The sequence below is a fragment of the Malus sylvestris genome, chromosome 13 (genome assembly GCF_916048215.2).
Source record: "Malus sylvestris chromosome 13, drMalSylv7.2, whole genome shotgun sequence".
NCBI classification, from domain to species: domain Eukaryota; kingdom Viridiplantae; phylum Streptophyta; class Magnoliopsida; order Rosales; family Rosaceae; genus Malus; species Malus sylvestris.
In genome coordinates this window covers 4,188,952-4,196,239 of record NC_062272.1, presented here as the reverse complement: position 1 = coordinate 4,196,239, position 7,288 = coordinate 4,188,952, and the positions used below count along the sequence as shown (strand labels likewise).

General features: G+C 33.3%; 1 non-coding gene across 1 annotated transcript; it reads left to right on the top strand.

The window, feature by feature from the left end:
* Window positions 1–863: 863 nt before the first annotated feature.
* TRNAN-GUU (transfer RNA asparagine (anticodon GUU)) lies at window positions 864–937 on the top strand. Its single transcript has one exon. It is a non-coding gene; the product is annotated as a tRNA-Asn (tRNA).
* Window positions 938–7,288: the final 6,351 nt, after the last annotated feature.

The following is a 7,288-nucleotide window of genomic DNA, read 5'->3' as shown; positions in this document are numbered from 1 at the left end:
TACAATTGCTTAAATTTTATTTCCAATCTTGCTAATTAGACAAGCATAATTGAATATTTAGTTAAATTGTTCAATCTTAACAACTAATAATGCAATAGTGGTTGTGAAGTGAATTTGAGTTATAGCAATTTTATGTCAATAATCATGATTATTTGCAATTACAATTACGATCAGAACCAAATGACATGTCGTCCTCACATAAATAAACAATCCTTAATGGTACATAGTGCCCATGATAATAAAAAGGTCTCTCGCACGCCCATCAACACATCTTAGAGGGCGAACAAAAAAATATTTCACATGCGGACCGTTTAAAAACACAATGATTTGGGACATTAATATTTATGAATGACATTGATCGATTTTCTAATTCAGGAACTATCTTAATGGAGAGGTCAAATTTAGGAACCATTTATGATAAAGACCCATAAAAAAATTAGATTACTCGCCAATTTCCTACTTCATTGATTGTTGACAATATGTGGTCTAGATGATAGACGATTTTTTAATTTGTACATCAAACGCCATTTTCAGGTGAAAACACGATGGAATAAGATACATAGAACTCAAAACATACAGTGGAGATTTACATATTCTATTTCCGTGGGATGAAATTTGTTCTTTTGATTTGAATTCCGGAATCAATAGCCTACTTAGCTGATGAAATGCATCTTCTTAAGAAGGATGTAGAATTCCAAGTACAAAGTGGCCGGGCCTAAGGATTCGCTAAAACACTGCGTAAGGAACAGAGAAAAGCCCGCGTAGCGTTTATTCTGGGCTTAACTCATGCAAAAGGGACAGTAGTAGTCATATAAGCAACAGAGCCTAGTTAAATATTATATTTGAACCATTTATATCAGGAAGCTGGAATAGCTCAGCTGGTTAGAGCGTGTGGCTGTTAACCACAAGGTCGGAGGTTCGAACCCTCCTTCTAGCGTTTTTTTAAATAAATTTTTTTTTTTGTAATTTCTTAATGTCACTTTTTAATTCTTAATGGCACTTTTTAAGCTGACTCTGTTATAAATTCATAAGTTAATTTCTGGACTAATAAGAAAAAGGGAAGGCAATGATTTGCATAGTGCACCAGACCGAAGATTAAATGTGTAATTAAATTGAGTTTAATGACTTATGAGTTGTGACTTACCACTGATATCTAGCTGCTACCCTACTAAAACAGTGGTTGTCCGTAGAACCTTAACTGGACCATTCAAGGGAATAAAATCCTACACCTACCAATCACCTTTTTCTGATTATTTTAATCGACTTGGCCGCTTACATCCTTATGGCAAAGTAATTTACATCAAATTATCAATTTCAGGTCACTTCAATATAGACGGTATGTGATTGTTGAAATATGTTACGGGCAATTGTCATGTCGATATGCTCTAATCATAAAATTAACGAGCAAAATTATTGTTGAGGAGATCATGCAAACGCACATACTAATTCCACGAGTGCAAAAAGAAAAAAAACCATTGTTGTAAAATAGTTTTATTTACTACATTTGTCGAAAAGTGATTTTCACACCTCATTATTTTACGCATTTTTTCTATTCTTTCATTGGTTTTGAATAAATAAGTGAAGGATCAAAATCCAAAAAACAAATGAATGGTTGTACAGAAGAAAAGGGGAAGTGAAAATCATGTTTAAAAAGCAAAATAGACAATAACTAGGAGTAAAATTTTGGCAATTTGGTCAAGTAATTGGTTAGGGTATTCTCAGGTGGAGTCTATCGTTTGTTTTGAGAGTTATACTTATGCAGGATTCGACGATATCTGACAATGAGTTTAGGTCACTAGTGAGAATTTTTAAAATTCGACGATAAAAAATTTACAAAATATGTAAAAAAATAAAAATAAATGCATGAATAACGCTACCGATAAATACCAAATGCATGAGAAGGGAAAGTGATTTTTGTTTATGAGTTTACCTTAAAAGGACAATTATGGTAAATGCTAGGGCAATAGTTTTGACCAAATGTCTTGAAAAAGCTGGTGGAAAAAGGAAACCAGATGCCTTGCTCACAGATAATCAGATTCTTGGGAGTTGTGAGAGGGGAACACGGAGAGAGAATTGGAGATGATGACGTCGAGGGTGAGATGCTGTGAATGTAGGGATCCATCAGGGGTATAGTGGTCAACTCGCTAAGACAGGGGCGTTCCCGTTATTTTTGTTAAAAGTGAGGGGCGGTTTCTCCACATGCTATTCGGTTTGGAAGCCCAGGAATCGTGGACGCAGATCGACATAGGGATTTGAGAGAGAGAGAGAGGAGGAGGAGGAGAGAGAGTATTTTTAAAGTTTGGGATTTAAATGGAATTTCACGCCGCAAGATTTCGGACGCATAAAAGACATGAACGGACAACGTTGGAATCTAAATGTTATCCCTCTGAAATACTCCCCCTGTCGCTTAGGAATCCACTTAATGACCGTTTTACCCTTCGATTAATGACTGTTTTACGATGGAGAATTTCTTTTAAGTTGGATTTTTTTTTCTTTAAAAAAAAAGGGTTTGTTTTATTTATTTATTTTTCTTATTCATCAATTAAATTGTTAATAAAAATGAGGGCATATTTGTCATTGTAACTATGCTCAAATTGACAGAGAGGAGCTCTCTTATTGATTTTAGGGCAAATACTTCTCTCATTAAGTTGGTGGAGAAAATATTATTTGGAAACGTAAAACTAACTATATTGTTGATTATTTTTTTAAGACATTTGGTCTTGCGTATAGTATAGTAGATGAGTAATGCTCGTTAGACACAAAAATTGATCACCTCTTTGACACATGTAGGTCTCCCATTTTACATATAAGAGAAATGCCAAGGGAATCTCTCAAACTTGAACTCTTCATAGACACTCAGTCACTTCACAGTTTAATGTCAATTCATGTGCCAACATTACAAAAATTGTGCCAAAAACATGAGGTGGTAGGGAGTCTATGAAGAGCCCTACTTTTGAGAAAATCTCCTTAGCATTTCTCTACATATAATGATGGGTATATCTCTATAAAAAAAGGTGATCAACAAACTAACTATATTATTAAATACATGTCGGTCTTACATGCAACTGATGACGGTCTTTATTTAAGGGCTAACAACAATGTGGTCGTCTAAAGTGTCAATAACATCTTTCAAAAAAAAAAAAAAAAAAAAGGCTTCGTTAACTTGAAGTGATATAAGTTACATAGAGAAAGTGTTTAGGAGTATTGTTCTATGCATCGAAAATCCTATGTTTGATTACCTTATCCTCACATCACTTACTGACCATTTTTGTTCACCACCCCAAATGGTGGTACTGCTCACCACCCTACTTATTGCTATTAGACAAGTTTAAATTTTGATATTTGTATATATCTATTGCACATATCTCAAAATTTAAACTCATCCAACAATGATAAATAAAGTGGTGAGTATTACCATCACTTGAGAGTTGTGAGCAAAAATATCCTCATCGCTTGAATAAAAAGCAATGATATATATTTTTGCCGTCCTTTGTATTTAGTAGATTCACATGCTTCACAATTTGTATTGTTCGACCAAAATTGCGTGCAAATGGGCACCTATGTATGTACCCATTAAACTATAGGTCCCAGAAAACAACAATTAGTTGAATAATCAAAGTTTGGTGACCTCAAAACATATGTTTTAATTTGGTTTTCAATTAGGCCACGACCCTTTTTCGTGCGTGTTACATTTGTTTTCAAATAGGACAGCAACTGAAATTGCACTAATTGACATGCCTAATTTGCACAAACAAATCCCACCTAATTGCTTAATTTTGGTTTGCAAATCAATTCCCAACCAGGATTCTTTCACAGTCGGAAAACCCTAAAATTCCATGACTTTGCCAAATAAAACCCCACCGATGGTGATGACTTGTCCATTTGATAATTTTGGCCGTCCTATGCTTGCTGCAGGCTTACCTTTCTCGATGCTGGGATTCTGTTTCAATCTTTTTCCGTTTCCATGCACATGCATCAAGTTGTGGGAATACCAAAATTAGGCAATTCTTGAAAGGGAAACAGTTTTCGCAGACCTTTTTTTTTATTTTTCATTTTGCATGCTTATGTTTATTTTTGTCATGTGAATCTTATTTGACCCACGAAATGTAAATATGAGTGTGTGAAAATCACTTATATGCTCAAAAAGTTTAACCCTGTAAAGTTTGATGCGGTTTTTATAACTAGTGTTTTTTGAAAATCACTTACATTCTCTTCACTCTACTTTTTTTTTTTCGAGTTATAACCCTCTCCTCTCGTTAGTGTTCTTTAGAACATTAATATTTGCATGTAATCAAAACAAGCTTGAGTTAGGGTTAGTTTGGGGTTGTTGTGCTTTTTTCAAAACTATTTTTGCTGTGCTATGAGAATAAACAGCTGTGAAAAGAAGTATGTAAGTGTTTAGTAGATTATAGTGCTAAAAGTATTTTTAGCAAAAAAAGGACCGAGGTAGGATTTTCAATATGAAGTTTTATTAATTGATACTGTTCACCTGACTTAAATGAAAATAATCGTTTTTTTTTTACAGATATATATATATATATATATAGAGAGAGAGAGAGAGAGAGAGAGAGAGAGAGAGAGAGAGAGAGAGAGAGCTGCTCCTAGTTTTTGTTGCTTTGAACCCATAAATTAAAGAATTTTTTTTTGGTTTCATTTAACAAACACAATTAAAATTCCAACTTTTCTAAAATGCTGCTTTTAATAAAAAATTTAAAAACCTATCCTTACAATTTACTAGTTGAAATATACTATTTGCAGTGAAAATATTAAATTATTGAGAACAATTTTGGCAGGTTCTTCTCAGAAAAAGGAAAAGTTTGGTAGGAATTTTATCAAAGTGACTCGGCCAATCCTGTTTTATACACACATAGTGCCCCTTAATTTCCAAAGCTAAACTTTTGTGCAATTTCATTTGTGCGAGAAGAAACTTATCCAAATTCCCTTCAGTCAAATCACGGATCAATTTAGATATTGGACAATTAAGTCTTGTTGCTTTCATCTTTAAAAAATGTTAAAGAAAAATCAATAACATGCCCCCACAAGTTAACTCGTTTTCGAAAACTGACCCTCAATTAACTCAACTCGACTCGTTAGAGTTTAGTTTCGGCGGTGTAGAGTTGTGCATACAGTAATGAGTTAAAATTATGATAGATTTAGAGTTTGATTTCTTTTACTAGTACCCAATACATGAACATAATGAGTACTCGAGATTCTGAACCAATTACAACGCTCAAGAAACAAAACATGAGAAACGAGAAATATTTCATCTCGATTATAAGAGACATCAAGATTAAGAGCAAATATGCCACCAAAGAAGGACGAGTGGTAGGAGCCAACAAATAGATGTGCCGGTTTAGTGAAGTCAAGTCTTTATGTCCATAAGTAACCCTATGATCCCGAACATACCAAAAGTGAAGTGTTGTGCCAACCTAAATCGAGATAAGGATACATGACTTGACTTGAAAACAAACAATTGACGATGCCTCATTCTTAAAGGCAGATAAGTAAAACCTTCTCTAATAAGTTAATAACCAATCTTTTCATTAACCTTGGTAACAAATCCAAAAGCAAAACTAAAAATATGTGAAAAAAAGATCACGTGAAAAGCAACACATAAAAAACCCGTAGTTCTGTCACCGAAATCATTTTTGTAGCAATTGGCATACATAGAGTAATTAATTTGTACGAAGTCCATGCTGTTTTATTAACTCTTGTAGTTGAAACTAATTGAAGGGGGGTGGGGTTGCTATTCAAGGGAATCAATTGAATTACTGAGTTGGCTTTTGTAACTGTTTCTGAAAATAGTACAGAGGAGTAGATCTCAAGAACTCATTGTTCCTGTAACAAACTAGGGTTCCATCAATTTACCCGAAAAAAAAAAACAATTTGTCTTTATCTGATTTTTTTTAAAAGAAGACAAGCAAGTTGTTTTGCCACGAAAATTTACTATTCTGGGAGCCGAAAAAACACGTAGAGACAATTTTTTTTTTTTAATCAAAAGTACGATATTCATTAAGTAAGACTAAATTCGTACAAATTAAGGATAACGTGCATAATAGGCCTCGATAAGACAATTGTTATCTGATTTCAATAAGTTTTTTTTTCCACCAGAGCCTCTCACCAAATTACCCAAAAAATGGAAATAAAATTAGCGTTAATTGACCAAAAATCAACCTTTTATATTTAACGCTTGAGTCAATCAATTTTGTGGGACCCCATGCACCATAAACCCTTGTGGGGCCCTTAACATCTAGTTTGCCAAATCTTCCTCTAGTTGGAAAGCCTCACACATTTTCCATGAAAGTGACTAATGGGGGAATTAATGGACCATCGGAAAAATATCTAGGTTGATTAAATAATTAATTAACTGGCAACCAGTTATTCGTTGTGCTTAATTGGGCATTGTAGGTTGGGTGGATTACAGAGTTTGTCTCTAGTTACTTAAGTTAAATGCTAACCTCTTATCATGAGTTACGCGTGTTATACTGGCATTTCTCGTTTGTATGAATAAAAAATCTAACTTATCAAATGAAAAGAGGAAAAAAGAAAAAAGAAAAAAAATGCAACGATTACCTTACTTGTTTAGATGGTTAATTATATATATATTTTCCTTTTTTTCCTTTTTTCTTTTATAATTGATAATCTACTTTAATCTACATGTATGGAGAAGAATTCAAACTCGATGGCATCTAGGAAAAACTCATTTTTGGCTGATGTCTGGTGCTTATTTTTTAATCTTTTAACTACAAAAATTGTCATTTGTTCAACTTATACGGGGTTTAACAATAGGATTTGACTATAATACTTTTAAATGGTGATTGTATTAAATACATATATTAACATGAATTAATTTGATCTGCAAATAGTAATTGTATTATATATATAAGTATTGTAATTAATTCTCTTAATTGTATATTGAAAATAAATTGCTTGAAATTTTTTGGGTAGATTAGTCTCAAAACCACTAGAGAGTAATGAGAGAGAGAGAGAGAGAGAGAGAGAGAGAGAGAGAGAGAGAGAGAGAGATGCATTTTTAAATAGGCTTATACGATTGAGAAAGAGGATTAAAAAAAGAAGTTTGACTCAATGAGTATGTACAAGAAAAGGGTTTCATGTCTGGTAAAGATAATTAGAAGTGGTTGATTCAAGTGTCTTGAAGTTTGAGACATTCGGTGGAGATACACAACCAATTTATGGTTAAGAGTAAATTACCGATTTGTCCCTTGAACTATCATTCAACTTTTAATTTCCTCTATGAACTTTTTAATTGGAAAATTAAGAACTTAAA